Genomic DNA, 10418 nt, shown 5'->3' on the forward strand with positions numbered 1-10418 from the left:
TGCCCAAAACTGTAAAAGGAATATTTGGCGCAAAAACTACACCGCACATCAGCAAAAGAACACCATACCCACGGTGAAGCATGGTGGTGGCAGCATCATGTTTTGGGGCTGCTTTTCTTCAGCTGGAAATGGAGCTTTAGTGAAGGTGGAGGGAATCATGAATAGCTGCAAGTACCAGTCAATTTTGGAACAGAACATTCTGGCATCTGTTAGAAAGCTAAAAATTAAAACACCTTTCAACATGACAATGATCTAAAGCACACAATCAAATCAACAAAAGAATGGCTTCAGCGAAAAAGATTAATGTTTTGGAATGGCCCAGCCAGAGCCCAGACCTGAATACTATAGAAAATATGTGGGGGGACGTTAAGAGGGCCATACACAGGAGATGCCCTCGCAGTTTTGACAGATCTGGAACGTTTTTGCAAAGAAGAGTGGGAAAATATTCTCAAGTCAAGATGTGCCAAGCTAATAGACTCATCCAAACAGACTGAGTGCTGTAATAAAATCAAAGGGTGCTTCAACTAAGTATTACTTCAGGAATGTGCACACTTATGCAGTTAGATTATTCTAAGATTATTCTTTTTTTTTTTTTTTTAAATGTGTCACTTTGGTTTTCAGAGGCATTGCATAGGTTGTAATTTTTGGTGCAAAAATTCTGGTATGATTTATCTTTAATTTTCTACATCACAAAAACCTGCTGTTTTAACAGGGGTGTGTAGACCTTTTATATCCACTATGTATATGTGTGTATATATATGTCACGATACCAACATTTCTTTAGTTGTTAGTGAAATTTTACAATTCTTGATACCAGCTTATCACAACAAATAATAACACTAACTATTTTGTTATGTAAGAATTGTACTCAAATAATTATTCAAGACTACTAAACAGTTAATAATAAAATAACAATAAAGCAATGAATATAATTTAAAAGTAATAGAACAAAAAATGTAAATAAATTTAAGAAAACTGCTTTTTTTAACAGCTTTACATATTTTTAACAGCAGTATCAAGTATTCAAGTAAATATTCAGAATGAAATGCTAAATAAAACTACTTCTGGTCTTCACTGTACAATGTACTGTACAATACATTAATACTACTCACTCTCTGAGTTCCTCATCAAGACGGGCATTTCGGCGGAATTTTGAAACATATTTCAGGTGCATATCCGCATTACGAGCGTTCTCGGAGCACACGCGCATGTGAGTGCACACAAAGCCGCCTGTCAGTGAAAGCATAGCTATTATTAGATCACTAGCGAATTATAAATTACGCGCTCTGGATTATTTTTAACATCAGTATAAGAATAAGACATTTTTAATAAGGCCTTGGCTATATCACAAATATAGCAGGTTCTTTTTTTCGTTATTAACATTCAGACAAATTTTCTCCTTTACTTGCCACTTCAAAAATCCACTTGTCCCAGACAAGCGTTAATGTTGAGCCCTGCTTAAATTCAAACCAAACTCTTTACCAGTTCCAAATGAAATGTTATTCAAATCCCAGATTGACAGGGTAAAACAGAATGAGAGAAAATACTTTTATCTAGCCTACCTGCTTTGCCTCTCTGGTAGTGATTCTCGTTCTGTTGCTGATGCAGTGAGGTTTTAAGCCGTCTGTTTTCACCATGGTAGCATCTTCATGTTATGGTAATGGTGGGTTTAAACATTTAAAAACATACCTCAAAAAAAAAAAGAAAACTAAATCTTATTCGAGATTATTTGTATTTTATTTCAGTTAGTTTCAGAGCCATGCATTTTTATTTTATTTTTTCCAATTGTTTTTTTTTTTTTTTTTTAACATTTAGATTTAGTTTACAATAATAACCTTGATCCCAGCTTAATGTAAAGGCAACTTTAAGTAAGCCATTCAGAGGTTAATTGTCTCTGTGGAGCTATGAAAATTCCTGTTTGTGTTGAGCCACACGTTTAGACCCGCCCCAACAACATTACTCAACCAGTGGCGCAAGTTGAATGCGGGACTATATGACTGTTTGAACAATGGCAGTCTGTTATGACGCGTTTCCGCCTTATTTATCAGCGTAAATCTTGCCATTTTTTTATTTTTTATTATACATTTTTTTAAATATTGAGTGTGAATTTATAACATTATGCTTTGTGTTATATTATCCTGTAATTAGTTTTAAAAAACAAATGACCACAGCTGTGAGGCGGTTTCGATTACAGCTGCTGAGAGAGTGACAGTAAATTTGGCATCTTCTCCCATTTTACAGTCTTAATCCACTGCTCTCTATTTTTTCCTCTTCTGGAAAGTCATTCAAATGTAAAATGTAATTTTTTCATTTGGTCTTGGTCCAAATGGGTAAGTGAAAATAATATTTGCTGTTATCTCCCATTGACTCCCATTCAACGCTGTCAAAGTTTACCCTGCAAACGTTTACTTCCGAGTTCCAAAACCCGGAGTGTGAAAAAGATCTATAGAGCTGTTAGCCATGACGACAATTTGTAGGCGAACATGGAAGTCAAATTTGCCATGGGTTCACTCTGGATTTCCCTATGGGTTTTTATAATGGGGTTTTTGAAGGGTTTAAAGGCAAAACTGTAAAGATTATAATTTTATAAAAGCACTTAAATTAATTCTTCTGTTAAAACTTGTGCACTATTTGAGCTGTAATGTTGTATAAAGGTGCACTTAGTAACTTTTGTCTTTGTGTCATCTTGCGGCTAGCATGCAGCATCATTTAAAATCAATAGTTTTCAGTTTTAGATGTCATTGTAGAAATTTTGTATTCATAGTCAGCCATGATTATTTTAATCAATGAGTGAAAGTGTCAAATAACAGGACGGTTACCGAGATTAATGCTGCCTTCCTGTGCTATCAGAATTATCCTACTTCCCATTTCTGAAGTGGTAAGTACATCGCGTTCAGGTGATTTGTTGTCGGAAAGAACAGGAAACATGTACGACGGCAGGTTCATTCATACATATATTTTTTAAACTTTTATTTTGACAGCATAATACATTACTCAGCCTGCTGACGATAAGGGAATTTTGGTCAAATTCAAGCTGTTTTCAAAGTGTACAAATGTACAAAATGCATCAAATGGTTGCTGATATACATAAATTAATATGACTGAAACTGCAAGCATTAACAATTAGCTGTATTTAGAAAAAAATGAATAAAACCTGTCATTCACTACAGAAACCATACTCTCCTCCTGTAACGTTGTTGCTGGCTTTGGCAATGACGATGACGATGGAATGAAGAACCCAAGTGCAAATTTATTAATAACGTGAAAACCAAAAAACCCTAACTACAAACGTGAAACATAAACATGAACTTGACTTGACTTGACTTAAAACTTCACTTGACATCAACTTGATTTGACATAACAATGTTACCAAACACATAATACCTAACAAACAACAATGGAAAACATGAGGGCTAAATACTTGGACATGGGAGAACATAAACCAATGAAAAAACAGATCTCTAAACAAGATAATCAAACAAAGAACCAATGAAAACAAGACACATGAACATGGAGAGAAAACAGTACATCACATAACCAGAAACACATGACATGAAACAGGAACTAAACTTTTCAAAATAAAAGACATAAAAAACATAAATCAACAAAATACACATGACACCTCTGCCATGTTGAAAGTTTACGACTCCTCCCATATGGGAAACTCAGGTATCAAAATTATCTCCAAGTTTCCCAGTTATAATTACGACTTGAGGGGTCATTCATGTGCATCTTCCGAGTGGGAAACTCGTATTTGCGATAATTCTGATAGCACATGAATGCAACATAAGCCAGTAGTATTCGGCTGGTCATGTAATTCTAACACGGCAGCCCCCATGTGTGGACCCTGAACAGCGAGCTCTGTGCACTTTGCTAGTTTTTAATACTTTTTGTGTCATAAACCAATGAGATTCTATACACCCTGTTCCATAACTGTTCTATAAAGATGTCATTATATAATAAGACATATTTATAATAAGAAGGAAGGTTATTTCTTTTCTTAAATGTAAGAAATATGATATCGTGTTTCTTCAAGAAACGCATCTTTCCCCGCAGGAAGCTGAAAAATTTGGGAAGATATGGGGTGGACATGTTTTCTTTAGTGGTGGCTCAAGTAAGACCAGAGGAGTCATTACATTGATAAGTAAACATCTACAATTGAAATGTCTCAAACAGATTAATGATAAATTAGGAAGAGTCATTATTGTTTTAGCAGAAATTCAGGGGCAAAGGTAGATTTTGGCTAATATTTACGCACCTAACGCTGATGATCAGGGCTTTTTTATAGATCTTGAAGGGATGTTGCAAGCCGCTGGCACCCCTCATGATATGATATTGGTAGGAGACTTTAATCATTTAATGAACTCGGACCTTGATCATAGTGAAGCAAAAGAGTGTAATCCTCCTGAGCAAAAATCTTGGTCTTACAGATATTTGGAGACTTTTGAACCCATCTGGTAGGGACTATAATTTTTTTTAATCAGCCCATAAGATTTATTAGAGAATAGATTTTTATTTTGTCCCTCATTTCATCTGTTGTGGATTGCTCAATTGGAAACATCTTCTCAGATCATGCCCTGGTGAGTTTAGAGGTGTTGCCACATATGGAGAAAAATAAATCATATTGTTGGCGCTTTAATGTGATACCTTTTGCATAATCCTGAATTCCAACAAATGTTAAAGGCTGAAATCAATGTTTTTATGGAGACCAACTGATCCTCAGTATCCTCTGTGGGCTTGGCTTGGGAGACACTTAAGGCGGTTCTTAGGGGTCGGATCATACAGTATGACTCATTCATCAAAAAGTCCAAAGCACGAGAACTTGTGGAGTTGGAAGGGAATATAAAAAGTGCCGAGGCAGAGCTGAAGCGACGAATGTCGTCTGATGGCCTCAGAGAATTGATCCGATTAAAATACAGACAGGGTTGGGAGGGTTACTTTTGAAATGTATTCCACTACAGATTACAGAATACATGCTGTAAAATGTAATTTGTAATGTATTCTGTTAGATTATTCAAGGTCAGTAACGTATTCTAAATACTTTGGATTACTTCTTCAGCACTGGTAGATTTTTTCACTTCACTTCACTCTGCCAGTACAGTAAGACAAAATACACATGTTAAAAATACATTCTTTGAAAAACCTAAATATCTTATGCAGTGTTGTTTCTAAAACAAGATAAATCAAATTGATCTTGTTTTAAGAATTTGTAGATATTTTTACAGGAAAACAATAATAAAAAAAAATACATATACACATTATATATATATATATATATATATATATATATATACATACAGTTGTGCTCAAAAGTTTGCATACCCTTGGGGAATTGGTATTATATGTAAAAATTTTAAAGAAAACACGAGTGAGCAGGCAAAACACATTTCTTTTATTTCTTATGGGATTCATATTCAACTGTAGGTTATAACAGAATGGCACAATCATAAAACAAAACATGGCAACAAAGAAAAAAAATGAAATGACCCCTGTTCAAAAGTCTGCATACCCTTAGTCCTTAATACTGTGTATTGCCCCATTTAGCATCAATGACAGCGTGTAGTCTTTTGTAATAGTTGTCTATGAGGCCCCAAATACTTGCAGGTGGTATAGCTGCCCATTCGTCTTGGCAAAATGCCTCCAGGTCATGCAAAGTCTTTGGTCGTCTTGCATGAACCGCACATTTGAGATCTTCCCAGAGTGGCTCGATGATATTTAAGGTCAGGAGACCATGATAGCCACTCCAGAACCTTCACCTTTTTCTGCTGTAACCACTGGAGGATCAACATGACCTTGTGCTTAGGGTCATTGTCGTACTGGAAAGTCCAAGAGCGTCCCATGCACAGCTTTCGTGCAGAAGAATGCAAATGGTCTGCCAGTATTTTCTGATAACATGCATTCATCTTGCCATCAATTTTCACAAGATTCCCCGTGCCTTTAGAGATCACACACCCCCAAAACATCAGTGAGCCACCACCATGCTTCACAGTGGGGATGGTATTCTTTTCACTATAGGCCTTGTTGACCCCTCTCCAAACATAGCGCTTATGGTTGTGACCATAAAGCTCTATTTTGGTCTCGTCACTCCAAATTACAGTGTGCCAGTAGCTGTGAGGCATGTCAAGGTGTTGTCGGGCATATTGTAACCGGGCTTTTTTGTGGCATTGGCGCAGTAAAGGCTTCTTTCTGGCAACTCGACCATGCAGCTCATTTTTGTTCAAGTATCGTCGTATTGTGCTCCTTGAAAAAACCACACCATCTTTTTCCAGAGCAGCCTGTATTTCTCCTGAGGTTACCTGTGGGTTTTTCTTTGTATCCCGAACAATTCTTCTGGCAGTTGTGGCTGAAATCTTTCTTGGTCTACCTGACCTTGGCTTGGTATCTAGAGATCCCCAGATTTTCCACTTCTTAATAAGTGATTGAACAGTGCTGACTGGCATTTTCAAAGCTTTAGATATCTTTTTATATCCTTTTCTATCTGTATAAAGTTCCATTACCTTGTTATGCAGGTCTTTTTTACAGTTCTTTTCTGCTCCACATGGCTCAGTATCTAGCCTGCTCAGTGCATACACATGAGAGCTAACAAACTCATTGACTATTTATACACGGACACTAATTGCAATTTAAAAAGCAACAGGTGTGGGAAATTAACCTTTAATTGCCATTTAAACCTGTGTGTGTCACCTTGTGTATCTGTAACAAGGCCAAACATTCAAGGGTATGTAAACTTCTGATCAGGGCCATTTGGGTGATTTCTGTTATCATTATGATTTAAAAAGGAGCCAAACAACTATGTGATTAATAAATGGCTTCATATGATCACTATCCTTAAGTAAAAGACATTTTTTTTGCATGATCAGTCATATTTTCAAAATCAATGCCAAAATTTCACAATTTCTGCCAGGGTATGCAAACTTTTGAGCACAACTGTATATATATATATATATATATATATTATCAAAAATATTATTTTTGCCCTAATATCAAAGGTCTTACTAGAAAAAAAGAAATTATGATCCAACATGAATTTTCTTGATAAAAAAATATGATCGTGCCTGGCAACGTGCATGTAAAATGGCTAGAAATAGCATTTTAGCTTAGCGTAAAGCTGACAATTTACACAAGGTTTATTTCTATTTCTTCTGCTCCAAACTTACTTCAAACTTACTTCTCTGTCTGCTCGTATGAATGTAACACATCATAAGAAAGTGTTTCACCGCTGTTCAAATGCACTTTGGATCGCATCATTTATATGTATAAATGTTTTCCATCTGAAAGGACTAAATATTAAATGAAACAAATGACAATAAAATGCAAAGTAATCTCTTCAGTAATCAAAATGCTTTTTTAATGTAACTGTATTCTAATTACCAATGATTTAAATTGTAACTGTATTGGAATACAGTTACTTATATTTTGTATTTTAAATACATATCCAGTTACATGTATTTCGTTACTCCACAACCCTGAATACAGATATAATACTATTTTGTTGCGGAAGGTGGAGTTTTGGCTATTCAGGGCAAGACAGTCATGTTTTGAGTGGAGGACAAAGCAGGGAAGCTTTTGGCTAGATATATAAAGCAGAGAGATCTTATTCTACCATTCCCTCAGTGAAATCTGCTGGTGATGTCTTTAGGAGTTAAGTTTTTTTAAATAGGAAAAAATTACTGAGTACACCTTTAAAATCATAATTTTTATGGTCGTTTTGTGGTTTACACCATTCATCATGGCAACTGAGTTGTAAATGGGATATAACTTTACACATAAAATATTAGTAAGCAATTTTATAGCACTAAAATCACGTGAACATATATAATGTTTACATCATGTTGCTAAACTTTTGAAACATTGAGTGTTTTAACATTAATGGACTGGCCCTGTTCAGTGGCGATTTTAGGGGGTGGCCTGTGGTGGCCTGGGCCACCCCTGAAATCTCATTGGCCACCCTGTGGCCACCCCAGAACTGATTGGTAGTTCATCATGTTCATCAACACAAGAACGAAGAACCAATAGAAACACCTGTCAATCAAAGATGACATCTCAGGTCATTTGTTGATTTAGAGCCACACTGACCCAGGGTCAGTTTTATATTTCTGACCATTATAGTAGTGGTGGGACTGAAGCTGTGTGAGCTGATCTTTGATCAGTGGGGGGAGGGGGAGGCCGCGGGTGGCCAGGCAGGTGCCGCGGGTCGCGGGCAGCGGGTGTCAGGTCTGGAGTATAATGGTCAGTCAGAAGCACGAAGCTGACATGAGCTAGCGTCTACCTCCAACTTCCAATGAGTTGACGACGTCGATTTGTGGTCAAAAAGAAAGCTGCTATTTGAGAGGTATGTTCATCTAATCTAACGTTTAATTTATCCCGAATTTCCATGTGAATGTGAAAAATTTTTTTCATTGTTACAGTAGCTAGGTTAAAGAGTAAGCTAGACCCTACACCACATTCAGCTTGTATCTTTATATTGACATGAAATATGAAATGCCATGTATTCTGATTTAATGACGGAGGTGTGTAAAGCGTTTTACAGATGTATATGTTCAATAGCTAAAGTTATATATATGGTTAACCTGTGTGTGAAATGGAAGGGTTTGTGCTGTGACTGTACTTTAAATCTTTACATGAGTTATTTATGAGCTCTTTATGTGTATTATTGGTCAGTCAGACCAATAAAATCTTCAAAGTTTTTATACCTTATTTGACATTTTAAATATGCAGAGGCAGGGCAAATTGCACTTAAGTGCCGCAACTGATTTGACTAACTATTTTATTTGGTAATATTCAAAGTAATTGAAGCTATCAGAACATGTGGAAAATAAACCTGAGTAGACACTGTAAATAGAGTTTTGTTTTTTTACTGTATTCAGAGCTCAATCTGCAATTTTGGGGTTTCCAGACAGACACCTATAAGCCCTCATAGCCAATTTCACACACTGATTTGTACCCAATTTAACAATATTTCTGCTGGACAGTGCAGTTATAGCTAATAAATGAATGAATAATTGACTGAATGATTGATTGAATTGCGCCTCAATCAGTTATCACCTGTACTTCATCATCTTTTTATGATTATACACTATACCTGATGTTATACGCAGATTAATTCTCTACAATGAGAATAGCTCTTAAAAATGTGTAACTGACTTTTCCTAAACAATTACTGATTTAAAAATGGATGTTATGTTAAAATAACCAGAGATTCCCAGATACTGTAATAGGTTGAAATAGAATAGGAATAGAAAACTGTCAAATGTCAAAACAACAGTCTGATATTGAATACAAACAATTCAGTGAATGCTAACATGAGTTTACGAATTCATTTATTCTACATGTGTAGATGTTGAAGCAAAGCAATGCAATATTTACACATTTTGATCATGTGCCATTCATAAAGGTTCTTCCGGTATCGCCACCCCACACTAGGTCTCTGCCCCATCTTGGCCACCCCAGTACAAATGTCCTGGATACGCCACTGGCCCGTTCACTTAAGAGCCTTACTATATTCCAGATTTTCGCTTTAAAAAAAAATAAATAAAATTTAAGGTAATCAACATGTCACAAATGCTGTCGATTGATCTGAACTTTTATTGAACCAGGAATATTCCTTTAACTCTATGTTTTGACTTAGCAACCGTTTTAAACCACGCAGCGTCTCTTCGCTGTATTTACACAAGTCCCTCATCGAACACACTGAGATCAATTGCGCATGTCTTTCGCCGAAATTGGAGGTGGGAGGTTTTTTTGGTCATTTTAATAATAATCACGCCGTGGAACGGAAAGGTATTGAGATTACAGTCTTCAAAAATCAGTTTAAGTCTTTTATAAAAGAGCTTGACATTTTATTTTCAACCAGCACTATCGCGTTTTATGCACCTAATGTGGGAAACATCGAAGTTACTGCTGTGCTATCTTAAGTTTGTCATCTCGTGCTTTTCTCGATTCCTCTAATTTATCTGTTATGTCTTTGTCTTAAATAGCCAATCTGTGGTCAGTAGAAACGACCCCTTATTGATTTTTCAAGTGCATTGTGAGATTTGAGTTCATTTATGCGAGACAGAAATGCACGTTTTCCGTTAAAGTTTACTAATTGGCTTTTCAGTAATGCTTCCATCCAAGGGTGTTTCGAGGATAAAATTAAAGAGAGATTCGTTTAAAGTCGAGAGTAAATTAGAGCCGAATAAACGGCGATGGTCTGGCCTTAAAACTGGGTCTGGTTTAAATCCACTAGCCGACCGTGTCATACAGGTACAACACCATGACGGCGCTCCAGAAAACGCGTCGGTTTCAGAGAAAGGAGACGCAATTAACCCAGAACTAAACGGCAACGAAACCTGCAGTCTTGAGCAAACGTCCTACTCGCACGGGCAGACAAACTCCAACTTCTGTGAGCTTAATCAAGACTCTGCTGAACATGATGA

This window comes from Myxocyprinus asiaticus, chromosome 34 (genome assembly GCF_019703515.2).
Source record: "Myxocyprinus asiaticus isolate MX2 ecotype Aquarium Trade chromosome 34, UBuf_Myxa_2, whole genome shotgun sequence".
Lineage (NCBI taxonomy): Eukaryota > Metazoa > Chordata > Actinopteri > Cypriniformes > Catostomidae > Myxocyprinus > Myxocyprinus asiaticus.